We start from the raw sequence: 27,749 nt of genomic DNA, 5'->3' as shown, positions 1-27,749 counted from the left end.
TTCGGCGTGGCAAGGGGCGGTGAGGTGGGGGGGGGGGGGGGGTGGAGTGCAGAGGATGGCGGAGCGGGCGGCGCTTTCGGCTCTTGAATATTTCAACTGATAAGGCGGTTGGATAGAGAGGTCGGGGGGGGGGGGGGGGTAGACGCTGTTTACGACGCGTCGCCCGAGGCGACCGCGAGCATCGTGTTTCATGAGCGACAGCACGTTCTATCGTGTTCGATCGAGCGAGACTCCCTCGAAAAAGGAGAAGAAAAAGCCGTGCACCGACCGGCAGCTGCGAGTGCTGCGACTCGCTCGGAGGGTTCCACTGAGAAAACGGGTTGGAAAGGGATAACGAGACCTAATGGGAGAGAGGCGAGAGAGCGTGTGTAAAGGAGAGATAAAAACAGAGTTACTCTCTGAAAGAAAAATGAAAAGTTTGACGCAAAGAGAGAGAGAGAGAGAGAGAGAGAGAGAGAGAGCGAGATGGGAGATGTGTGCGAGGAATGAGCCAACCAACATATATATATACACGAGAGTTTATTTAGATATAGATTTTCGTCAAGTCCATTTATATACAATACAAGCACGTACAACGCTATACCATACAGACGTTTAACGGTATGCACGGGCAAGCTTCGCTAATAGGCCAGTTAACGTATTCCGAACACGTAATCTACCGATGTGGAAACCGCGAGACAAACAATAGACTCGTCTGTTTTTTTTGTGCAACGGCAACCTTTAACTCAGAGACACTGTGTATATGTATACGTACGTGTCGCTTGTCTTTCCACCAATCTTACCTGTGTACGTATATACATATACCGTAGACTCTGTTTAATGCTACACTATACGCCGCGCAACAAGACAAAACACTTGCCATTCAAAATTCAACCGCTCGATTCAATATTACGCCGGCTCGTCCCGCGTTTTACAATTTTTCAACTTTTCGTCGCGCTTCGCCGAGTTGCCGTAATTGCACGGATCGCTTCCATTGCTCTTCGAAAGCAACGATTAACGCTTTATATGTTCATTTGTTTGTTCCAACGAACAATGGACTCGTTCGCGTTTCTTCTACAGGTTACACCTCGATACTGGCAGAAACTCGTTGTCCGACGCGTTTCACCATCCTCGCATCGAGCAAAACGTTTCAAAGTGCCGTGTCAACGGATTTCATCGAAACGACGAATTTTGTTCGCTGCTCGAAAGATTCATTTCTTTCCGTGTACTCGCGCGCTCTTTTCAGGGCCGGGTTTTCTGTCCATTCGTTCATTCGAATAAACAGGTATCTTTGACGGAAATTGAATGTCAAAATTGAACAAGGCCTCTATATAAATACAGTTGAGAATAAAGCAAGCCTCGATCCTACGTTTATCCACGTAAAAACACCAAATATACTTTCCATTGAAAATTCACTGGCTCGATCGAATCAACACTACGTGGTTGCTCTCGTTTTTCGATTATTCATTTTTCGCCACGCTCCAGCGCGTTTTTATAATTTGCACGGATCGCTCCCATTACTTTTCAAAGTTGAGCGATCAACGTTTTAAACCTACCTCTAAACACACATAAATTTATTTAAAAAGAGAAGGTGATATATCGGAAGCCGTGAAATCGCATTAGCCACTCGCGTCCTACAATTTTCTTCATCGACAGGCCGCAATTAAGTGCTAATTGTTGCTGTACACGCTGGCAGACTTTGCGCTAATCGGATACATTCACGGTAATTAAGTATGTATTACGCGTTGCAACGCACACACGAATAAATTAATCCATTCCACGTTGGCGCGAGCGTGAGAAGTTTTCCAGAGACCTAAGCATATCTGCCTGGCATAATCAAATGAATTATTAGGCGATAGAGTTTGTATACCTACGCACGCACACTCGGCGAATCGCACTGATTTATAATCGCAAAGTGGAAAGTCTGTGCGCGCGCGCGCGCGCGCTGCCTGGGCTGTTTGACTATTTTTATCCAGGAGATACCCCAAAGCGGAACGAAATACATCGAGCCATTATATTATTTGTGCAGGAATTAATCTCCCTCGGCAGCTGGTCTACCGCTAAATTATCGCTGCGCTTTATTTAACGCGGTTCAACCACCAAAAGATATCGACGTTAAACTGTGTAAAGTCGTTATTGCTTTATTGTTTTTCCTCGGGACGCTATAACAATAATATATATGCAAATTAATTTTGAAAAATGGCGGGAAACCTCGAAGAGACACCAGGCGCGTAGATAAAAGGCTTTCTTTCCTCGCGATCTCGACCAACTATATATATATATATATATATATATAGAAATTGGCTGGAAAACGGGGTGGAGGAATTTTTCGATAAACCGCGCAGCGCCCTACGAGATTTTCCTGGTTTTCCTTCGTCCTCCGGACGATGGACGCGAACAGTCCGTTGGCTGCGAGGCTTTGTCCGTTTTTTTTTCTCATTCTTTTTTTTACGATGCTTTAAAAGAATTACGTATTTTCATTCGGAATCCCGAGAGCCGCTGTCACGTTTGCCTTATCTATAAAACCGGAAGTGTTTTATTGCGAGGACACTTTTCGCTCTCGACACTGGCAATACCGTCCAATCAATATTGTTTTATCGCCGCCTTTACGTAATTTCTTTCAAAGAGGCTAATAACGCGCGCGGTAACGATTGTCCCGTAGACTTTTGTGCCGCAGTCTGCTTTTTAACGGTTCGACTGGCGGGGGGGGGGGGGGGATTTGAAAAGAAAGCCGCAGTTTTATTATCGAACGTCGAGTGGTAAGAATGGGCCTTTGTGCTCGAGTTTTTCCATTATCTGTAATATCGTCGATTGACACGAGTGAAAGAGAAGCTAGGGCTCTCCGTTGAGTGAGTAATTAGCGATCGTTCAGGTGTCGTTAACGACCTGTTAAAACGCTCGATACACTCGGCCTTTCGCGAATTAACTTTCGAATTATTCGTCCTTTCAGAGGCATCGGCCGTCTTTCGAAATCTCCTTTTCATCCAGTCCACTCCCCCCCCCCCCCCTCCCCCACCTCTCTTATCTCCTCACTCCTCCTCGAAACATCCATCCAACTTATCAAGATGCGCTAAATCTCAAAGGGTCTTTTAATTAGCTCAAACGGTTCCGGTAATACTGCGCTGCAGCTTCGAAATCTCCGTCCCAATCTTCTTTGCATTCGCTTTATTATGATTGTTCGATCAATCAGACGTGTTTACCCTCTATATAATAGTTATATATATATATATGCCAGTACCGTTCTAACTTTTATCCTATTAGTGCAGCCATTAAGGGCCTCCTCCTGTAAATTCATGCATATTAAGCGAATGATCAATATTTATTATTATGCAATTATACATATATATATATATATATATATATATATATATAGTGTGACATGGAGGAAAGTCTCTGGCGATCGCGTCCAGAGTGTAATAAACGTTTCGTTAATTATAGCAGGGTGAACCGAGTTGGTTAAAAGGATTATGCCAGAGAAAAACTCTGTGTCTCTGTGTATGTTCCACCCTTTTATTTTACTGCAGCTTCCATAACTCTCGACAACATAAGCAATGCGGTAGCTCAAAGCCAAATCATTAAGGCGCGTATGCAAATTCCTCGGCAACTCTTTTTCTTTTCCTCTTTTACAGCATATATATATATATAGCTAGAGGAAAAATGAAAATGAAATTTCCAAGTGTAGGCTTACACAGTACGGATAGGCGATTCGTGGGCAAATATGCAGTTTCCGCTTGGCCAGCAATATGCCACGTATACTCTTATAGCACGCAAAGTTAAAGGCAGATACGCATGAGATAAAACGGTGCGTCGGATGCTGGCCGTAATGCTGAGTGAAACTTTGATGTATAAAGGAAGCTTGTTCGGAATCGTTGGACTTTTATCCTATAGGTAGAAAATGTCTTCTTCGTCGAGGACATGTTCCCGAGGTTTGTAAAATCATTTCGGGTGACGGCAAAGAAATTTGGTAAATTTTATGACAGCTGCCATTATATTATTTTATTTCATGCGTAGTAGATTTTAACTTTGCGTGCTGTAGGGCGGTAGAGGCCAAGAGCAGAAGGAATGCTTGTCTGTGAATCAACTTGTCGCACTGTGGGTTCTATCGTTACTTTCAATCGTAAACTATATGCAAGAAAGATTTAAATACTCCAAGAGTGTGTATAGGTATATAGGAGGGGGCCTGTGCTATACCTTGGGACACTTTTTTTTTAAGTTGCTGTAACCTACAAGAAACAGTTTCATAAGACTGTTTTATGTATTTCTTTAACGCATAGACTATATACTTGTCTCTCGAACTTAATTGACTGAATTTTTATGTTTTTCTCATTGTGGAAGATTCTTTTGATTTATGAAAAATTAACAATGTCCAAGGTCAAACCTGGTTCGTTGAATGGGACAGGATGTAAAAATTATAGGAAATCATATTCAAATGCAAAATAAATGAAATTTTTAATATTCATAATAATGTTTCATGTATTTATTAGATCAAAATTGGAAATCTATAATCTACCTTATAATTCACGTGTACTCTAATACAGTTTACAGATTTTGTGAATACAAAATCCAAATTACACATTTTATCCAATCTGCAATTGATTCAGGGATGTGTAATCATGTTTCCCACAATCTTTCTAAACAGGTATCTGTTTTTTATTTCATAGTTTTATAATATTTTTTGTAATCATTTCTTCTCTTTCTTTTTCAGCTATTATTTTTTTTTTTTTTTTACATCTGTTTTGTTCTCTTTTTCCATTATTTTCAGTTTGCAACATCTTCAATGTACGTTCAATACTGTTTCTTCCTTGGACCACACAGAACTTTCAAAATAAATGTGCTATTGGAGTAAAGAAAATTTTTTTCTTGCATTCCTCTTGTTGGAACGCGACGCAATAAGAAAAACTAAAATATTTATACCTCGAGACTGTGTCCCAAGGTAAAAATTCTGACACGTCCCAAGGTATACAAGCTGTATACTAGATGCTAGAATAAAAATAATCATAACAAATGCAGTAGTTAAATTTTAAAGCAAACGAATAAAAATAATTTGATACAGTATAATAATAATAATAGTAATGTTACAGTAAATACTCTTTCCTCCTACAAAATTAGCAACATAATAAAGTTGTTGATCAAAGTATATATATGTATATACTTTCCACTTGAAACCGAGCGCCACTATAAAAATGGATACTAAATTGTACCATGTCAAAAAATAACAAACACAATTAAATATTTAATCGTTTCTGACAATAAACTCAGCTAATTGGATAAAAATACTGTAACGCTAAATGAAATCAGTTTATCTCGAGGCACAAGGACCTCCCCTAATCATATAAACAATGAAATTCAACGATACCACACAACACCAAAGAATTTACACAAATATAAAAGCTGGAGTAAAGATTACAGCACCGATTCGTTATCTCCAACGAATGAAACACGAAATCAGCCACTGTTAGAACTCGACTCGTTTCTTTGTCCCAATAAAATTAATTTTGTCGAAACGCTGTTGGCAAAATGTATAAAAATTCAACCCCGTCGATGTTCCAAGTGGTTTATTAACTGTGAGAAAAGCGGTCGAGAATCGTGGTATACCAATGCGAGCGTGTGCCAATGTCCCGACCGATAATATTATCGTAAATGATGTAATACGAAAAATTCGACTTAATTATACGCGTTGCGACACGATATCCCATTAACGTGCCACGCTGTGGCATTAGCATCGGTGTAAAGATCGCCTGTGTAATATATTTTTCCTCCACGCTTGGCGACTTCGTAACGATTCCGAGGAGACACGCGCGTGCACACATTCGCCTATGTACTCCTGCGCCCATATATATATATATATATGTATATATAGTATATAATAGACACGCGAAGCAGATTTATGATGACCGTCGGGATGGCTGAGCTATAGGAGCATCCTGTGTGTATATGTATAGGTGAACTAAGGTCGTCGGCAGAGTTTTTAACGAAACCTCTCCTACACACACACATGTATATATACAGCTGTGTGCACGCAGGAACCCAATATCGAAAGGACTCTCTTTACTATACAGTTCCGATCCTTCGGGTCTAACGGTAAAACTCATTCTCCAATATTCCGACGACTTTTTCTCGGTGGAGATATCATCGATGATTCATTATACGAGCTTGTCCATCTCTAATCGCCCGCGTGATTAATACTTTATCCCATATAGAAACAGAGAAATTTCCAGTTTCTATCGAGATTTATATGCTCGATCTTGTACATGCTAATCCTCACAAATTATATATACGTATTGTATATCAAGGATCCGTGTTAATCTCTCTTAAGTGGTATTGGTTGGTCGTACATATATGCCGACACACTTATTTCGACAGATTTATTATACCTCAAAGGAGATTCCACCTCTTTTTCCACTTGTTTCTCCTCCTCTTTTATCTCGAGCGTCTCGCAATGATTGAATTTTGTACGTGAAAATGTTTGCTCCGTTGTTTCCCGAGGTAAGAAGAATGCTGATGGAGAGGGATTGTGGTAGGATCGTGCGCGGAGATGATGAAAGCACATTTTTCATATCCAATGGAGCAGCATTGGTCGTCGGTAAAAGAACGCGTTACCCGTCGAGGAGATAAAGAAGTATCTATATAGAAAAGACACTCCCGAGTAATACGAATCGACTCGATCCTCTTGGCATTTTTATACGTCCAATCGTTCCCCTGTAAAATTCCCCATGATTCACGAGGCATCCTTGAAGAGAAAGATGAAATGATTACCCGAGTGACGCAAGAACTTGGTAAATCTTGACCAACCACGGGGTTTCCGGCAATTGGACATGGGGTTGTAATGTTGCTACGAGCAACTTGCGGTATGGGAACCGAGGGACGCAGGAGGAGAAGGAGGAGGGGGGGGGGGAGGGGGGAGTATTCTCGGAAGAACATTACGGCGCCAAGAGGATTTGCTCGACAAGATCAACTCCTCTCGATTGCCCCTTTTCCCAAACCCTCTCACCTTTATTTTCCCTCATTTCTCGCCCCTTTTGACCGTTTCAACTTTTACCTTGCGCCATTCTCCCCTCTTGTCGAAAACTCTTCGAAAAATTACTTCGACTTGACAAGATACGAGCACCAATATCGAAGCCCTCCAGGATTTTAGTCTATCTATATATATATATATAACTTTCTCGTATGAATGTAGAAAATCCACATCTTCGAGTTTCTATACTCCTTAAAATTGATGATAAGAAACTGTGATTAATTTGCGAGATCAATTAGACATTCTTCGTATACGTTTATCAATAGACGCGATGCCACGATAATGATCCGAGACGATCTTTGAGGAATACTCGTCCTGGTTGATCCTGGTACTATACAGCTCTATATACGACAAAGTTAGTTGAATTCGATAAGATATAGAGGGCCAATACCGAAATACTTGAACCTCTCTCCTTACGAGGAGGCTACCTGGATGAAATTCTCATGAAAACTTTCTGCTATCAATTTAGGAAATCTCTATCAGCTCAGCATTTCTATATATATATATATATATATACTCGTTAATATCAATAGTAGAGAGTGCGATTAATTTATTTGGACGATTAGGTATTGGACGTTTGTATGTATTGGGGTGAGATTGACGAAGACGACATGTCCCAGGGTCTTTGGAAAAAAGTGGCTCTGACCGATCGGTGGTACCATCATTAACGCTGTGTATTAGTGTTAAGTAAGCACGCGAACGCGCGTGAATCCGAAACGAAATGAAATGAAGTTTGCCAACAGTTGACGACTTACACGCACATGTATTTATATATATGTATATAGGTGTAGCTCTGTTTGTTTCGTGACCCAAGCGCGATCGACGTTTGACACGTGACGAGTCGATTTGCCATTTCACCACAAACCTTGCTATATTTTTCCCTCGCACACACACACATAGATAGAATCTCCTAACCACCACCGCTATCCCCGATTATTATCACACTCGGAGCAACGAGTTTGCTCTTCTCTCTCTCTCTCTCTCTCTCTCTATCCCAATCGATATCGAATTCTTTCCCATGCCCTCGTAAATTATATTTACTCGTTTCAAGGGGCTGGATAACGCGTAAATTAGCCTCACACGCGAATCCCCCTTTGCAATAATTGAATTTAAATTCCTTAGAGTCGCGTGAATGAAACACACACATACATATATAGACTTATACGTGATTATAACGAGGACGCAATATATCGTATTTATGTAGAACGTGCAGTTTTAAAATCGACTGGTTTACATATCTATTTGAGGATATTTCCGGTAGTGAAAAAAATACGATCGTAATTCACGGCTGGTTTTGCCGGAATTTCAATTTCAATTCCAGACGTCCCTGTCATATGATATTCCTTGATTATTATCGCTCTCCGGGATTAATGTGCTTTGATCTCTTGACCGGTATTAAACTTTATCCTTTTTTTTCCTCGTTCCATCAAAGTGAATTATACGCACGCCGGCTTTATATCACGAATAAAGTGAAATCATAATTAACTGCGATATCTCTCGGACTAGAAATCTATATATATATCAATCTATTATTCGCGTTACGGAGTCGCTGAAAACATCAGCCGCGTCGCCAGTAAATTTTTACCGATCAACCAGTACAATAATGAGCAGTTTGCGGTGAGTCGGCTGCAGAGATTTCATCTAATTCGTTGGCCAACCACGCGTTTCATGGTCAAAGTTTTATTGGTTTTCCCGTCAGCCGTTCATAAATAAGGTTTTATCGATTATTTTAACGAGCTCCGTCAGTACGTTATATTTGCACGTATATATACATCAGCGTATATCTTTGACTCCAGGTATGATTTGAATTTAATTGGCTCATTAACGCGCCGCTAAATCAGATTTATCCCTGTACTTTGCCAGCTCGAAGCTCGAACTTTGCGATTTTTAGCGCGTCGTTGGTCGGTCCGCTTCACGCGGCGCCGGGAGTTTATAACACGGGCCGCCGGCACCGTCGCGATACCCGGGGATCCCAAAGCTCGAAGGAACTCGTTAAAAGGCAGTAAAAGCCGACGAAAGTCCTCTCTCTCTCTCTCTCTCTCTCTCGCTCTCGACGCACATTTCGTGCTATATAACGCGCTGGTGGTGCCATTTATCGCTCGCCAGTACGAAAAACACGCTGCGGGGCGAGGGATCCACGCTCGGGCATACACTGCTTGTGTACGGTATGCCCCCCCCCCCCCCTCCTTCCCTGCCACATCATCCAACGTTTTCTCCTAATTCAATTTGAAAAGCTTCCTGGAACGCTTCCAAAACACATGCAGCATTCGTGCCGTGGAAATGGTACTCGTAATTCATAACGGTACAGTCGCGATTTACCCCCCCCCCCCCTTCTCCCGTTTCCTCCATTCGCCTAACCTTGCCTCACCTCGACTAACCTCTCACCCCCTCATCCCCCCACCATCTTTACTCCCGAGCTATCGCGCAAATCTGCAAAAGCAGCCGCCATCGCGAAATCGATACGCCGCTAATTCTCTCACCCGATTTTTAACCTTGTCAAATCGACCGCTCGCGCATCCGCCAATCAGCGAGCTTCGGAGGAACTCGAGAGTTTCGACTCTTTGGTTATAATTTATCGGGGTTTTCCTTGAGTAGGAGGGAGCGAGGATTTTCACGCTTGACGAACGTAGTGAAGAGGACGAGTGTTTTCCAGGTTTATCTCGGATGATTAAAGTATCGCAAAAATCAGATGAGACTGTACCACGGTTAGAACGACGTTCAACCGTTAAGACACCTACAGAGTCGAGAAGCACTCCAATTCCCACTGACTCGACCTGAAAAATGAAGCAAAACCAAGATGTCGGAGCCTCGCACTTTGAACTTGGAGGCAGAGAAGCGCGTTGAATTATCGCGGACGACCACTCGACGGGGATCCTCCCATCTGGCAAAAACTTTCCAGCGAGACTGTACTCGGCGAAGCACGGAAGGGTGCCTGCCCTGAAACCAATTGTCCCGTCTCGACCGCGGAGCCTTCCATCTTTCCCCGCGTCCCCTCGAGCGTTGGCTTTTCCAAAAAAGTGGAAATTTGCAGAAAAGTCGGCGAGGTATTTTTCGACGCGAGGAACGGAGGCAGGGAAATAATGGATCGCTTTGGATCCTTGGAAAGTCCACGAGAGCAGCGTCAATATTTTGCCGGTGCAGGGATGTCGGTTCTATACGAGCAGGCACAAAATGGCTGCCAGCAGGAGCGATCGACCGTGCGTGCGTGCGACTGAAACGGAGAGAATCTTCTCTCTCCTTTCCCTGCACGCTCGACTCTCTCTCCTTCCATTAGAGAGTGGGAGGGAGAGAGACTATCCCTCTCTCTCTCTCTCTCGATCCAAGCTGGATATCCTCCAGATATTCCCTTTGGCTCTCCGTTCCAGCCACTTTTTCAGCTCTTTCTTCCTCCTCTCCCGACTGTTTTTCTCTCGCGAGCCGTGCCTCCTCTACCTCCACTCGCCACTCCCCTTTTCCATCTACATCATTTACTCGAGCTGCCTCTGTTCATTACCCTCCCCTCCCCTCCCCCCCCCCTCTCTTTCCTTTCGATCCGCGCGCTATCTTTCTCTCGCTGTTTCTCTCGGCTCGGCTTTCTCGCGCGCACACTCCGACTGCAGAACACGGTATACCACACCACGTCTTCCGTCTTGGTCACGCCACGCCACGCCACGCCACGCCACGCTACGACGGTCTTGCTCGTACAAAACGCAAACGCCATTCTCTCTTTTTCTGCCCGCGTCCCAGTGCTCCTTCCGAAGCTATCGCGTCGATCTGTCTCCGTTACATTAGCCATAATATTTATAATTCCGTCTTCGTCGAACCTTCCACCGGAGTCTCTCCAGCTCCCTCGCACTCGCAGCTGTGTCATATTAATCTCTCCCCGGTAGCCCCCCTCCAACACACACGCTCCCTTCCACACATCGGAGACGTTTCGAGTTGATTTTGTTCCACGGAGCGGTCCTTCTCGCACGAGAGTGTAATCCTCTCTCTCTCTCTCTCTCTCTCTCGTAACAGTGGCCGTTGGCATGGTGGCACATCCCTGTTCGACTCGATGTAATTCGGTGTCTCTGTCAGGAAGGCTGCTACCGCTATAGAGCCGTCCTCATCGCAACTGCGTTATTTGCCCGTGGCGTCGCGTCGCGTCGCGTCGTCGGAGCGGCAGCTGTCTGCTTTATCGGCCTCCGTCTCGCTCCACTGTATCGTGTCAGCCTGTCCGCATCGCGTATAAAATCCTTCCCTCTCTCTCTCTCTTAGCCTCGCAACAGACTACAAACTCTGTCCTTCTGCCCGTGCTGCACTGTTCTATGACTCTACAAACTCTCTCTCTCTCTCTCTCTCTCTCATATCGACAAGTTATACCCGTTCTTTACCCTCGTACACCAGGAAGCCATTCTGTCCATCTTCATCCTGCCTCGCTCCACGTAAAACCACGATAAGCGAACTTTATTCGACTCGTCTCCCCCCACCACTACTCCCTAGCTCTCTCTCTCTCTCTCTCTCTCTCTCTCTGTCTCGCTTGTCCTCGTCAGATTTTATCCTTCACCAAACTCGAATTCTCTCGCGCTGACAGGCTCCCCTTCCTGCTCCGTCTCTCTCTCTCTCTCTCTCGCTCTCCGTTGAACGAGTGCGCGCGCGTACACACACACACTGCGTTCAGCCAGTCACCTACATGCAGAAGCCACTGCGGGAGATGGAAAAGCAGAATTACAGATGGGGCTCGCAGTAGCTAACACATTGCATCAACGCGATTCAAATATAAGCGCTGGCAAGCCGACACACGTGTATTCGAACCCCCCCCTCCCCCCCCCCCCCGCCATCATCCTTCTCCCCAGTTCCGTCTCTTCCTCGCTCTGCTTTTTCTTTTCCTTCAACATCCTTTCATCACTCAAACACAATTCCCATTCATTACACTGCTCTCTTTTTTTCTCCTCTCCTTTTTTTCTTTCTCAAACTTTTAGTAGCTTTTGTATCAGAGCTTCCATCTCTCTCCAAGCTTCGATGCTACATTTAATTTTCCTTCCTCTTCTCATTTTCCTTTATCAATTGGATCTTTCCCCACGCCTCCTCCTCCTCTCTCACTCTTATCTCATTACTTTCCTTCTTGGCTGGAACTTTGTCATTCGTTAAATTACATTTTTACCCTCTCCCAGCCAGTCTTTTCCACGCTCTCGTTTCTTTCACCTGCGTTATTACGCAGCTGGGTTATTTCCATTTTGTACCTTTTAACGCGTCTCAACTGGTAATTCCTCAATGCAATATTTTCTCTTTAGAGTTTTCGTGCTTTTCAGGGTTTGCCTGTTTGTCGTGTTCATCGGCACGACCGCACGTAAACGCTAATTGCGCGACATACTCGACCAAGTTACATTGTTTCTCGCATTACGATGCGTATATGCACGATATTGCGCGAGCCTGTATACCCGTATATATATTGTCGAGGCGCGCACACGTGTTACGCCATATATATATATATATATATACATGTTGGACTCGGCCGTGGCTTCAACAGTGGCTAACGATGCTGGATGATGACTCGATATGGCGCTACGCATCAATTTCTCGAGAGACAGAGACAGAGCGAGCGAGCGAGGGAATAAAAATCTAGCGTAGTCGTGTGTTCCGGGTTTACTCGCTTGTTTACCGTCTATTCGATAGAAAATTCCCCTCGAATGTATTCGAGCCCCTCGTATTTGTCTCGATTCCTGTCACTCGCGTCCTTTCCAAACGATCCTCTCTCTCTCTCTCTCGCGATGGATTTTATGAAAACAATGCGCTGCTAAATTGGAATAGTGGCTCTACACGGGTGAAAGCTAAATGTTTTTAACGGCGTACATCGAAACGAAATTAAACCTCGACTAGTTTTAATTTTAGCTTTTCATTTTAAGAGGAAAATGATAAAAGACGAGTATCCACGCAATTATATATATATATATATATATATATATATATATATATATATGCTTTTGTTTGAAATTTTCGACCGGTGAAAAACAATAAATTTACACGGGCTGGAATACGTGGTCGTGGGGGTCGATCGTGTTCGAGCTTATATTGCTTTATGTCTATATATATATTGGGTGGTCGCTCATTACGCACTCGCGATACATTCTACGACACGCGAGTGTATACAGACACACCGGAGCAACGCGAGTCGACTTTACAATTATTTCCAATAGTTTCTTAGAGTGTTACGGTAATTTACCTTTTATGCGATTATTCGTTCCGCGCTCGGCCGTTGTAAATTAAAATCAATATATTCCGAAAGTAAGGAGCGCGAGCTGTCCACTCCCCGCCTATTTTATTTACGCTGACTGAAAGTTACGCGAGCGGACCTGCTCTCTTTTATATCGGCCCCAGAGCTCTATATTCGTTCTAACTCTCTCGACGTTTCGCGTCCTTCCCGCGAAACGCGAGGACTCTGCGTCCTGCGCTCGCTCGCTCGCTCGCCGCGCTTACCTAACAGATTCAACACGTTGCCGCGCGCCAGAGTCGTAAAATTGATTTACGACTCGCTCGATTGATCGCGTCTTAATTTTCCTCCCACTGGGACATTGCGGCGCTGCTATATCGACGGCGAAAGTAACCGCTGTAATTCCGAAGCGCCAACAGCCATGACGCCTCTGCTTCTTCTCGCCGGAAACACCTTTTCTCCATTACACTCGGCCAAACGCGCCTTCCACTTTTCTCCTGCAAAATCATTCGATCCTATGAAATCCCGGGGAATTTGTTGCAAGGATTCCGAGGGAAGGCGAGAAACTAGCTGCGAAGCACCGAAGACAGCGGAGTGACGGAGAGAAGCATCGAGGTGGAGGAACGATGCAGTGGGGATTGTTGCCAGATTCGGCTACTTTCTCACCCCCACCACGACTCCAAACCCCGCGTTGATATAGGAGTTTGGGGCGGTGGTGGGAGCCGGAAAGTACCCGATTATGGCAACAATGCTGCTACTACCGGGAGATTCGTCCAGTTCTCGGTGCGTGTGCGTGTACGAGGGGAAATGAAGGGGGGGGGGTGGAGACCGAACAAGAAGCGCGTACTACAAGGCACCGAGGAATCTCTCGAGTTCCTTAATAGGCAGGTGACTGTAGCCTGACTTGGCTGCCGAGTGCCGGTCTATCGAGCCCGAGGCGAACAATAATACGCGCGTACAGTGCATGCCTCGGTGCTCCCATATATATATATATATATATACACATATATAGAAGCACGCAACAAGGCTGTGCAGCATTATTACCTCGCACTCTCCGTCGCTCCCGTTGTCCTTGCGCGATATCCCAAGATGATGCCCTCTTTCGTCGCTCCAATAACATTACCTGCAACACCTCCCAATAATCCCATCCTCCATACACACACAATTGTCGTAGCGATACAAACGAGCCATCCAAAAATTTACTCCAACTCTCGTACTACAATGATACACACGGAAATAACGTTTTATCGTGCACAGGTTCGAAATGAAACGCGCGAGCATCAGGATGGATGGCGTATTAGGCGGACGATCGAGAGACAGGGGCGGGGGTGGGGGGTGGGTAGGAAAGAGGTGAATCTGCTTTTATCGGAGGACAGGCGAGAGGGGCGTTGGGGGACGCCAAGTACACAGGAGTGTAACGTTAAGCCCATGCAGGTATCGCGCTCGTTTTGTATTTTACGAGAGAGTTACACGCTAGCCGGCGATTTGCTCGTAGCGTTACAAGCCAGGAAGAATAATAGAGGGATCGCACTCGGGTCGGTTGAATCGCTAAGAATAAAAGATAATACCCATCGAACCGTTCGTAATGACATTATGGCAGCTATAACCCAGCTGTGTAGAGGCTTTTATTGACGAACGATAAGGTGCGGACTAAACTACGCACTTATACCTGCCGAACTATATAATCTAAGCTGCGAACGATAGATATAGCACACCACCACTGACCCATTGCGATACTCTCCGCACGTATACAGAGAGAAATAGGTACGCACACACACGTGCATATACACAGTATACGCATGTGATTTACATGCTTTCCATTTAGCTCTCGTCGAGTCTCGCGTGTTCAATTATTCATGGGAGTTATTTCTTTCAATCGGTTCTTTCTTTTTGCCCGTGTTGTTCCTTATTTATTCCTGAGTTGGCACTTTTTTGCCCCGGCTATCTCGCTTCGGAAAGCTCATACTCGTTCTTGGCACGGTTTGCATCATAGCAACCGGTTTAATCGCCAACCTGAAATTGCAACTTTGTGCTCCGGCAAAGGTTAAGGTTTGTTGCCTCGCAGCGAACCTTCGGATAAGAAAAACGACTGATTATCTCCTTCGCCGTTGTCTTCTCTCGAGCTTTTCTCCAATCTCTCTCTCTCTCTCTCTCTCTCTCTCTCTCTCTCTCTCTAGAGTTCGCCTTTTCGACTTTCTTCTTTTTCTCGGAAAAGTCGTTCGACCCTGAAGTTTATCACTGCTCGTCCATCGAGCACTTCATTTACATGGAAGTTACGTTGTTTCCAGCTGCTACAATCAGCGCTACTCACTTTGTATCCAACTTTATATACATGAGCCTTCTCCGGAACTTTAAACTCTCTCTCTCTCTCTCTCTCTCTCTCTCTCTGTCCATGCCTGCCAAGTCAATTACCAACTTTTTCGACTCCCGAGAATATTCTGCGTGAGAAGAATTTCATTGTCCGTAATAGGCACCATTCCAACAGTTACACTCGGACCATTATCGACCGATCCTCTCGGCTGCCTCTGCTTTATTTCTCAAACTCTCAAAATAGCCTCTCAATTAAATTAATGGATCGATTCGGTTAACGATATATCGATAACATCTCTCCGACGTAGGATGCTATCGATTGGTCTATGAATAAACCGCTTTGGATGGTTGGGTAGGGTTCTTCCGTATCTCTGCAATATATATATATATATATATATATATATATATATATATAGAATATAGAATATAGAATATAGAAACGAGGATGACCGAAACGAGCTGTTTTGGTGGACATTGTGCAGTAAATAATTGACACACACATATATATATATATATACATAGCAGAAAGAAGCAACGTTAATGGAGAATAAAGGAAAGAAGAAAGGCACAGAGCAGTGCTTCGGGGAACGACTTCCTGGGACGCGCACGAGCTGGAAACGGGAAATGGCGTTGAATAAGAAAAGCGGTAGTCCGTGTAGTGGGTCCGTATGGAGTTGTAGGAGGGCGATCGAGAGCATGTGCGTGTGTGTGCGGTACGCGCGATAATCACAGTAATCGAAGAGAGCTGCACGAAACATGGCACGAGTTACCGTGCAATTGACGACCAAGAAGGGACTTTTGCTCGACGCTGTACTTGTCCTGGATTATACCGAGGCCAGGTAGAAAACCGGGCCCGAAAGCCAATGAAAGGAAAGGCGAGCGGCCAGGGCCGGAAGAGGATCCTCGCCTTTGGCAGCCGCCCTTTCAAAAACCCAGCCATATCTTCCATCCATCCACCAGAAACGTGTCTTAGCGCTCCAATAAACATTCTCTCTCTCTCTCTCTCTCTCTCATTCTAGCTTTGCAATATTTCATCAAACACTGATACGATATGCTTTCAACAAATTCCATTCGACGCGTTTCATCAAACGATCCTTCCACTCTCGTGCACCTATTATTACTGCGTATATAGATACATGTATATAATCTATAGCGATAATTTGTTACACGAGCTTAAGAGTTATTAGCGTTGCGCAAAACTCTTTTAATACCCTGTAATAATATTACGCAAAATCTATCAATTTTTCAATAAACCTTATATATATATACCTTTTTACCTTGCGTTTATCGCGGGATATAAAATAATCGCGCAGAGCGATCGAAGAAATTGGTGTTTGTTCTTGGAATCTTTTTCGTTTGCTTTTGGAGAAATGTCGAGGAGCTGTATAGACTGGTGCGAGGGGTGTACATGTGCGCGGCCACGGTGGAAAAATGATTAACACCTTTGAGATTCGAAGAGAGTCTCGGTAATACGACGTTGAGGAAGGAGATAATCGAGTTGATCATCATTATATATCGACATATGGAAAAATCAGGCTCGTTCCTCGAGACGCCCTTTAATTATGTTTTCTCAGCTTATTGCTTTACGAGCATCCCGGGATCACGACCCGTTACATCGTCTGCCATTAACTCGGATCGATTAAGCGCCACATCAGGCTGAAGCTAGCCGACAGTTGCAAAGCGGACAAATTATTGTCCACGCGCCAGTATTCGAGTAATACATACGACGCGCGAGCAAAGGAAAATCTTTTCTCAGTCTTCGTTTATGTATTGCCATTTTAAAGATTGAATCTAGAGGAGGAAAGTAAAAATTTTGTCAATGGTTTATAGATTGCTAAAAATGATTTTCTACAGTTCGAAATGAAATATTTTGGCAGACTTCCTGACATTTCGACATGGCTAAATTTTTCCAAATTTTATGTCAGAGTAGGGTGATTGAACCATAGAGCATGTTCTATCTTAATTAAAATTTGGAAAAATTTGAATAAAATTGGAGAAATTTACTATGTCGAAATGTCACGACTTTTTTAAAAATATTTCGTTTTGTTCCATAGAAAATTATATTTGGAGATGGAGAATCTAAATGAAATCTGTACCATCCTCCTCTAAATTCAGTGGCTTCAATGATAACATAAATTAAGATTGAGAAGAAACTTTTCTCTTGCTCATGCGTATTGCCCGAATACTGCCGCAGGGACAATAATTTTTCCGTGTCTCAACTGGCGGCTTGCTTCAGCCTCATAAGCGCCACACAAGCTCTCTCCTTCGGACTAAGAACGCAATTTGCACGCGATTCCTCTAGCAAAGACAAAATGTCCTATCTGCTGTCCAGGGAGCAAGACTCCCCCCACCCCTCCTCTCTATATATATTCGAGCTAACACGTTCTCACAACTTTCCTTATTAACTCTGTCTTCACCTACTTTTTCCACCAGACATCGTCACCTTAATTTTATTATACTCTGGCCCGAAGAAAAACAAGTTTTATTTTAAAAAGAAAGAAAAATATGAGCATGGTATATAAAAACGCTATTAAGATTAACCGAGAGAGAGAGAGAGAGAGAGAGAGAGAGAGAGAGAATAGAGTCGAGTTAGCCGTGTGTAAAAAGCATAGAAAAAAAACGTGATGAACGAGGCTAACGTCCAAGTGGTAAAACGGTGAATTGGGATGAGTAAAAATTGAAAGTACCCACTTAACAATGGCTGTGGGAGCGAGAAAGAGTCTTTGGGTAAAAATTTTTCTATAGGCGAAAACTGGGCGTCACCGGGAACAAACAGCAATATCGTTGCTCGCGTTAATAGAGGTATAAGAAAGAGGATTATTCCTACCGTAGGTAGTACGTCTATTAATCTTGAAGAGTATAGGCAATAATATTGTAAAACCGGTTCTCGCTCGGGATAAATCCATGTAGTCTGCCAGCCTTTATGACTAAACAAGACGGGATTCATTTTTGCACTGCCGAACGAAACTCGGACGAGTAATTATATTTGCCACAGTGACACTGCTCGATAAGAACCATTATTGGATTCTCGTTACTCGGACACGCCAAGGCTATATCCGTTGGCCCAACCATTTTTTATTCAACTATTTTCGCTGCTTTTGATTCAAATGCCAAATTGTTTTTATCCCAACCAGCTCCTTCGGGTATCGCCAAATTTATCCTCCGATCTATCCAAATCAATTCTCGCTGTGTGTACGTCCGCGTGCAATTTATCTTCGGCGCTTCATATACAAGCAGCAAGAAGACTCTTCGATACATATATATATATATATATATATATTTAGTCTTGCATCCTTGGCAGTCGTTTGAAAAATTTCAAGCGAAGGATATCGTGGATATTTGAGCAATGACGAATCGTTAGTGAGAGCAAGGGGAGGGGGGAGGGTCTTTTGTGCGTGGTTCCTCGGCTCTCGGTGTATGGGAAAGGGTTTGCGGTGGGTTTAAAGGATCTCAAAATGGAGATTAACGTTTGATAATAGGAAGTGACTCGAAGTGGGTACAAGAGGAAAGTGAGAACGTCGATCGGTATCGATTTATGCTACGCGCAGCATTGGAAAGATCGTTTTGCATGTTTGCGCGTCGTGGAAGACGCGAGGAATTTTTGCCAAGGTTCTCCGGAGGAGGGCAATAAGGGATGGTATATATATATATATATATATAGTTGGTCCGATGTCTGCTTCTTGGCCACCCTACAATCGCTACAATGGACGTTTACCGAGGCTTTTTGGTCAAAGTACCTGTACTATATATATATAGTACAGTGTAGAGAAGCAAGAGAGATAATCTGACCTGGCCTGGGTTGCCTTCCTTGGCTCGCATGGCGTGGCATTTGCCGCTCGAGACTGGCAACTCGTGCGATCACAGCAGTCTGATACGTAATCTCGTTTAACGGACGATTTGTCACATTTACACCGTCTCCTACACGAAAATCGATAAACCACAACAAGATCTCTGCTCGGTAAACATTTAACAATCTTCATAAATCATTTATCGCGTCTCTTCGCTGGAACCGCCACCTCCAAGGCCCGACTTTTGCGCTAGAATTTATATAGCTTATGGAGCACTTTGCCAACTTTATAAAAACACACGTCGAAGAAAATTCTATTCCAAGCGATCCATCTTGCAAGAATGGAAGCGAGCAACGTTGGCTCGAAACCTCGCTTCGGTCGAACGAAGAAGAGGAGGCTGAAGAAGAAGAAGAAGAAGAAGAAGATTTCTTAAGCGACGACCACCGGCTGAGACGAATCTTCGCCACAAGTAGAGTATAAAATAAAATCGTTTTGCAGAGAGAGAGAGAGAGATGGGAATCGGTGTGTCTTTGCTGCTGGCCTATCTAATTACAGAGATACAAAGAGGGTCGAGTCTTCGCGGAGGGCACGTTGCGCGCGCGCTCTTAATTTATGCGCGATCGGACTTGGCTGGACCCGGGGATTTATTTGTTTTATGCGCTCGCCGTAATTGGCCACTGACAGCAGCTGTCCCGGTGTGCGGCTACAATATTCCTGATAAATTATTCATGTCCAACAACGACGATTCCGGCTCGCTCGCGCGATACGCGACCGACAAAGCTTTACCGATACCCTCCCCCCCCCCCCCCCCCTCTCCTTAGTATAAGCAATACAGTTGGATATTCGATTCTGATCCGCGGATGATCCGGAAAATGTTCCTCAGCCTTGTACACACACACACGCACATAATGTACCGCGCGCTCTTTCTCCTCTCGCGGTACGTTCTTATATGACGTCACGCACTCTTCGTCTCCTTCGACCGTTCGGCAAAAATAAAAAATTCTCGTAGGGCGCGAGAGAGTCGCCAGTTTCTTCTTTCCGCGTCGATATCCAGTCGATGACGTCATCTGGATTTTTAAAACTTTTCCAAGCTCCGGGCCAACCCACACTCGCCTCGACTATCGCGTCCCGAGTATTCTTAACTCGAGAGATCGGATATATATCAGCCAGCGCACACGGGAGGAAATAATGTACGCCGGTGAAAATCGATTTTTCCGTCCATCAGGAACGTGGCTTTGAACAACCGTTTTTTTTTTGTTGCTCCCCCGCCGGACCATTCCGTTGAAACTTTTGTACCGTTTCGAGTCCGTCCGAAGGAGCTCCGCGAGCATTCATTTCACTTTCGAAATGCCAGCATTGTATCGCGGAATAAGGGAGATGCAGTTTTATCGGGAGAAACACCATTGGAGTTTTTCCTTTTAATTTCTTTCTTTCTGCTTCTTTTTTATCTTTTATCGTTGGGATTTAGCTAACGGCTATGTACCAACGTATTGCGTTATCTCTATATTCCATTTGAATAATTCTCCAAAACAAAAAGAGGACCTCTTTTTCTCTCTCGAGTTACATATATATATATATATATATATATATATACATGCATGCACACAGAAGAGGACGAGTAATGTACATGAAACAGAATAGCGAACCGTCTCTCTTTAATTTCGCAAATTGAACATACGGTGCTCAAATTCGTCCAATAGCTCGCTTCTTTTTGCCCGATAATGAACAAATTGCATTACTATGAGAGTATACATATATATGAATAGATAGAACGTGCAGTGGAGCAAACTTATAATTATTAGTTTGGCAGAATAAGAGGAGGAAGAACGGTATTGTTGCGGGTAATTTGTGTCACTGCGATATCGTTTAATGCACGCGTTCGCTCTTCCTCCATTTTCACTGTGGCGAGCATCGAATACCGCTCTGCTGGGATATTACACAGTTTCGCGGATTTATAGTTATCTCTTTAATTAAAATGATAATTCAGACGCAATTAACGCGTTGCAAAAGATTCCTCATTATGCTTCTCAATGACGCTCCTATATGTGTTATCAATTTTTCCTTCCCGCATATTCGCCCTTATCTCGAACATCGTACAATGCACGAGCTTTAACAGCCTTTCTTATCGCCGAGTCTATTTTTTTCATTTTCTTATTCTGCTTTGCTCAAAACAAAGCTGGCGTTCGGTGTCTGGCGGAGCAATCGTCGTTAAGGAAAGCGATAAATTTTCAGGTATACAAACGAGTGTCTCTGTAATGGGTTTTGGGACAGGAAAACAATATATATATATATATATATATAAAGTCCAATGCAGAAATGAAAATAGCTTAGAAGAATATACTTAAAAGCGCATGCAGTACACTATGTATATATATAGGTGTTTGCCGAGCGATCGGACCAATGAAATATGCACTCGGCTCCGTATGGTCTGGTTCGTTCTGAGCGCGACCATCCGCAGGCTTCACCTGTTCTCACGATTAAATTACAGAGGACAAGCCGTACCCGGCGAGGCTACTCGTAAATGATCCGCTTTCATGGCGAGGAAAAATAATACAATTTTGCCATATAAGTAAGGAACCTTCGCGCGAATACCAAAGCTATCCCGCAAAGCCAATAATCGCGCTTGCATAATCACGCAACGCCGACAATGCTCGAACATAAAAGTTGCCTCGATCGCTCGAGCGTAACGATTAACTGCACAATTAGCGAGAAGGATTCACCCGTGAGGCAGGATACGCGAGAAATATTTATACTCTTATATACGACCGAGGAAAATGCAAAATTCGACACTCTGTCCCCTCAATCTTATCGATATATATATATAGTTATGACTGTAGTACAGAGCCGATGCTGTAAAAATAACAAGGTTAATCGTCATCTCTCACGATCCCCCGATGGTCCGTCGAAATTTATGCTTTTTTGCAACTCGATATTAATCTCCCTTGTAATATGTATATACACTCTCATCCCGCAATAAAGCTTTACGATATCTGTCAAATGCCCGTTAACGGGATTACGGTTGGTTCTTTTTCCTCTCATTGCAGGATTTCTTGTCCCGATCCGTGTCCAGCGGTTTATACTTTCGAGCGATCGCTTTTATCGAATTTAACGATGTCTTTGGGAATCGGGAGAGCGATAGTTTTATTTTATACGCCAGCGTGAAACGATTGGCAATTTGGCGATATAATTACAATTGCTGGCTTTTATTCGGCCCGTCGTCGCTGATCGAATAACGCGCCGCCTTAACGATCAAATTTATCGATCACGACGTACATAAAGTATTTGTATAGTGGTATTATAATCCTCCTCGTCGGTGTATCGTGCAATTCAATCGTATCACGTATTGTCCGCACGATCAGATATAATTACGAGTGCCATTTAGCCGAGTGTAAAAAGCGAGCGCGCGTGCATGTATCGGTCGAGTAATGCAGCAAATTGCATTCGTCATTAAAATCTGCGGAGGGGGGGGGGGGGGCAACACCGCATCATATATATAGGATACTCGGTTGGAAAACTGTCGTTTTCCAGCTGAATTTCGTCCGTCGTTGTGCTATCTCTCTGTCACGAGATACCATCTATCCGCTATAAATTATTCCTAACCGATAAAACGTCAACTCTGCGAAAGATTCTGCATCGAACAAATCCTCCAGAGTCAATCCAAATAATTTTATCGAATTTCTATTAACACTGATTTCTAACTGCCACCCTCCCCCCTCCAACAATTAAATTCAAGATATTAAGAGAATTATTGGAAAATAGTTCCACCTGTTCCCAGACTGTAACGCTACTTTTAGGATACTGCGATAGAGTTGATGGGAGGAAAAAAATTCAGGGAATTAATGGAATTAACGAGTTAATTTAGAAGGATCGCGCTTTCCAGCACGCGCGGTTGCTCCGCTGAATATTGTTCTGCTTTTATTTTGCACACGGCATTCCTGGTCTGATTTTCTGAAAGATGAGCAGGCGCGAAACGTTGGTAAGGCGCTGGTCGGCTGGGCTGGTAAGGTGGGGGGGGGGGGGGGGGGGGAGGAGAACGACGAGAACCGGCAGGAAGCAAACTTGCCGGAACGAAGGACGATGAGTAGGGGGGGGGGGGCGAGAGATACGGGCACAGAGTTCGGAGAGACAGAGAGGAGGAATGGAGTGTTAAAAGAAGTTTATGGCCAAATGAGAAAGACTCGAGGAAGAAAAAATCAGGGGGGGGGGGGTGTCTAGATGGAATGTTTAATATTATAGGAAATAGAATGAAAGAAACTTTGTATATGAAAAGTAATGGTTCGAGAAATTGCTACACGAACTGAGAAAGAAGAAAATTTGTAAAAAATAACAAGAATCGGTATTAAGAAGTCTGTTCGAGGTTGATTAATAGAAATTTATGGCAAAACGAGAGAGGCTCGAGGAAGAACAAAAGAGTGAGTAGAGTCTAGGTGGAATGTTTAATATTATATATAGGAGATGGAACGAATGAAATTTTCGACACGAAAAGCAATGGTTTGAGAAATTGGTGTAAACTCGAGAAAGAGAAAAAATAAGAAGAATCGGGGGCCGTATTAGAGAAGGTTTCCGATGTTGAAAAAAGTAGGGACTGGGGGGAACTAGTCTAAAGCGAGATGGAGTAATTTATGTGGCAGGATGGAAAGAGAGCGGTCTACGGTAGGCGATACAATAGACCAGAGCCAAGAGAGTATACATATATATATATATATATATATGTATAGTATATACGAGCGTCAAGCTTCATTTCGCTCCGAGCACGAAACAGGTAGATCCGGAGGGTCCAAGGTCCAAAAAACTTTACGAACCAAAGAAAGACAAAACTACGGCGGTACAAAGCTGACATAAGCGTCGAATTAATCGAGCTCATTGAGAATTGCTGGATTGGACAAAAAAGGGGCCTTCCAGTGGCAAATGGTCAGAATAAAACGCGGTAATTACATAATCGTTGTTTTCCCATCCTTCTCTCTCTCTCTCTCTCTCTCTACTCTTTCTTCTCCTTATTTCTCCATAAGATATATACATATATATATATATATATAGAGCGAGAGGGACGATCACGATAACCGCCAACTTATTTAAACGGAAACTTTTAATAGCGCGATAATGAACTTTAATCTCGGTAGATGGTCAACTATAAACGGCCGAGCGAGTAATCGTAAAGCAGCCCGTTCGTTTATTCGACAAGCAGGAGCTCCGTTACAGCGTTAATTCGCAGAGTCGCAGTGTCAATAAGCAAAGAGCGCGAGGGAAGCTGCGAGTAAAATGAAGGAAAGGCAGAGAACAAAGCTGTGACGCGCGCCGAACGCGGCAATGATTTATCGCGGGGAATCGTCACGCGTATTATATACACCAATTGGAAAAATGTTGTGAAGAAGCAGCGGGAAGAGCAGCGCTTGTGCTCGATATTGCAACTCGACGACGAACCTCTCTGCTTCTTCCTAGATGCGCGATCAAAATCAATTTCCCCCCACTCCCCCCGACTATACTTATTGGCATCGATAACACTCTGTCCCCACGTTTCTTCCACTCAAAGTTTCAACAATACAAAATTTCCTGGCTGTAAAATCTGCACATTCTATCGGAGGGTTTTTGCCTACTTGCAGCATTCGTGGTTTATTTCTTTCTTGCGACGAAACGAGCGAAAAGATCGAACAGTGTTTTGGAAATATATATATATATATATATATAGATACTGGGAGAGAGAGAGAGAGAATGTCTGAATGGGATTCCGAGAAGACTATTTATTGACAAAGTTGTCAGTGTTGTTATCGAGGGAGTTATCTGTTTTATTAGTTTTCAATACTATTGTGATTGTTTTTTTTTTTTGTCGAGTGTCAAGCTGCGTTCGCGTGTTTTTGCTGACGATGAAAATCGTCGATTATCATCGAGCGGTGATCTTGGAGTGTCACGAGTCAAAAATAGCTCAGCGATACATGCCGAAGATATATTGTTGCTGCGATAAACGAAAATCGACGCAATACTGCTAAATCAGAGTTTTCTTTCAATCGCGCCGGGGTCCAAGGTCCAATCTTTGCAGCTGTTTACACAATGTGGACAAGTTTGGCTTCTCGAGCGAAAGGCCAAGTTAACATCAATAACTATAATAGATTCCGATCTCTCATTGATGCAAATTCAAAATATGTCGCTATTAGAGGTTTAATCGTTGTAGCAATGTTTACCTAGATACGACATTAATTATTAATGCTCGAGCACGAGGACCAAACAACGTGTAGATGTTGCTTGAAATCATTGCTCAGCGCGAGAGAGACTTTTTTTTCCAACCGGGAAAATATTTGTCTTTCTAATAATGCACGGAGAGAACGATGCTCGATGAATTAACGATGACACGATATTAATATTAATTGGATGTAATGGCAAGCTAATAGAATCTCCAAGAGATTACTTGATTAGGAATGGCATTTAATTTATCGTTATCGAGAAGAATCTGGGCTGTGGATAAAATTACCTCGAATGGTGGATTATCGGATCGCGCGTTTATCAGTTGGTGGGATGAGGTTTATATATACATGTAGATGTATAAATTGCGAAGGATTGAAAACGTCTATTTAGGAAGAGAGACTCGAGGTGAGATTTATATAGCGTGGCAGAGCGAAGCAGGTTTGTAAAAGTGCAGCCCACCGGATGGTACGCCTATGGCAGGCCGTATTGGGTAGGCAGGGGGTCGGGGTGGGGGAAACTTGGATGGCTCAGTAAACGCCAAGCGGTCGGGTCGTCGATGCCGTGCTGTGCCGAGCCTTTTACGAGGATCGTATTAAGAACGACTTTAATTCCCAAGTAACAAACGCTCTGTCCACTCTTTTACCAGAAACGCCTTATTATTAAATCCAAATAATCCTGAAGAAGAGGAAGACGAGGAATGAGAGAAAAAAAGAAAGCACACGCCTCTCACTGTCCAGTAGTAAAAACGCGCGCACGGAATTTCGCAAGTCGGCGAATAGCTGCATTAATATTAGACGATCCCCTTTAAACGCGCTTAACTTTAATGCCAAGTTTCATGGCTCGATAGTTTTGCGCCAAGCTCTCATCGTTAAAACGTCTACTTTTCCTCGCGCGCTTCAGAGTGCACATTAGCAAAAAGCAACTACTACTATTTTCTTTCGATAACTCGCGCAGCAGTGGCCTGTTTCCGCGTGATCCACTGAGAAACCGGTATAGTGCCGAGCGTTATTTGACCATGGATCTTTCTCGGCGAGACCTCTTCACGCCCAGTGATTTTGCTCGTTAAAAAAACCGAGTCGTGATTAATCGGGTTCCACGGCGAATTCTCGGATTTCCCCTTGAAACGAGCAACGACCAACCGCCGATGCACAGTTGCTTATTAGAAATACCAAAGTGGAGGGAGGGGGTGTTAATCTTAATGGACGGTAAACACGCGCGAGTATTCGAGAGAAGCAGAATTTTTTTCATTATCGCAGCGTGAAATTCGCCGGTGAGAATTCTCTCGAGACAGAGAAGAGGCCAGTTGAGATTGAAATAGTGAGGAAAGAGTGTTTATTTGAGGAGGAGGAGGATTGGAGAGATTCTTTCAAACGGGTTTTACCGTGGTCGGATAATTTTTCGGAGAAGCGCCAATGGGAGGAGGATGAGTTTTCACGTGGATAGTAGCAGTAACGCCAGTAACCGTCTCTGCGCGCAGGAGGAGTGCGCAGTAGTGTAGAGCCAGTGGGGAAGCGTGTGTTGGTGCGTAACGTTAATCGGTGAGAACGCTCGTGTTGGTAGCTACTCGTGTTACACCCGGTGAGCTTGTGTCTGTCGAGTGTGTTACGTTCGCCAGTGTTTTCGTGTGTGTGTGTGTGTGTGAGTGTGTGTGCCGGTGGCACTACACTTGGTCAAGTGACGTGTCACGTAGCTCTTATTAGCGTCTTTTTTCCTCGGCGTCCCGTCGTTGAGGCGAGCCAGCCAGGAGAGAGAGAGAGAGAGAGAGAGAGAGAGAGAGAGAGAGAAACGGAAAGAGCGGAGGATTTCTTGAACGATCGTGTCGGATGAGGCATCGGCGCCCAAGCCAGGCGCAAGCGCGTCCCAAAACAAACGTTGACCAAATTTTCGTGCCCTCTTCTCACTCGGCGCCATTGCACGACCCTCCACGTTGGATTACCTCGTGGACAAAGGATACCTAAACCTGGATATACGTGCTGGATAAACTTCTTTCCGCTCGCAGCTCTTTTTCATTCGGACTGACGATAGGTATTACTGAGCGCTTTCTTATTTTTCTCCCCTTCGCTTACCCCCTATATTCTACCCCCCTCCAAGTTTATACTCCATTAAGAACCTATCCTCTCAACCTCTCCTCCCCCCTTCGAAGAAATTACACTCGAGAATCCCCTCCCTATTATTCTCGCGTCAACAATCCTACCCCGACGCGCAACGATACTTTGGCACATTCCTGAAATAAAAACTTCCAGTCAAATCTCGTTCCACGAAACGCGTTTCTTCGCGTTTGTTGACATTCGGTCTGAAAATAAACAAACCC

The 27,749-nt window shown here is 44.0% G+C and overlaps 1 protein-coding gene across 2 annotated transcripts in view; it reads left to right on the top strand.

The window, feature by feature from the left end:
- The window catches only part of LOC136774923 (zinc finger protein 608-like), a 122,375-nt gene that overhangs the window by 2,806 nt on the left and 91,820 nt on the right, over nucleotides 1-27,749 (top strand). The window contains exon 1 of one of the 2 annotated variants that reach the window (XM_066729404.1): nucleotides 26,873-27,463. The exons of the other annotated variant lie outside the window; for it this stretch is intronic. The gene's annotated coding sequence lies outside the window, so the exon portion shown is untranslated. Of the gene's footprint in view, nucleotides 1-26,872; nucleotides 27,464-27,749 lie in introns of those variants that run through there. 2 annotated transcript variants of the gene reach the window in all.

This window comes from Prorops nasuta, unplaced genomic scaffold (genome assembly GCF_024137725.1).
Source record: "Prorops nasuta isolate Cenicafe-Biocafe unplaced genomic scaffold, Cenicafe_Pnas_1.2 PNAS00002, whole genome shotgun sequence".
Lineage (NCBI taxonomy): Eukaryota > Metazoa > Arthropoda > Insecta > Hymenoptera > Bethylidae > Prorops > Prorops nasuta.
This window is presented reverse-complemented; position numbering and strand designations above follow the sequence as displayed.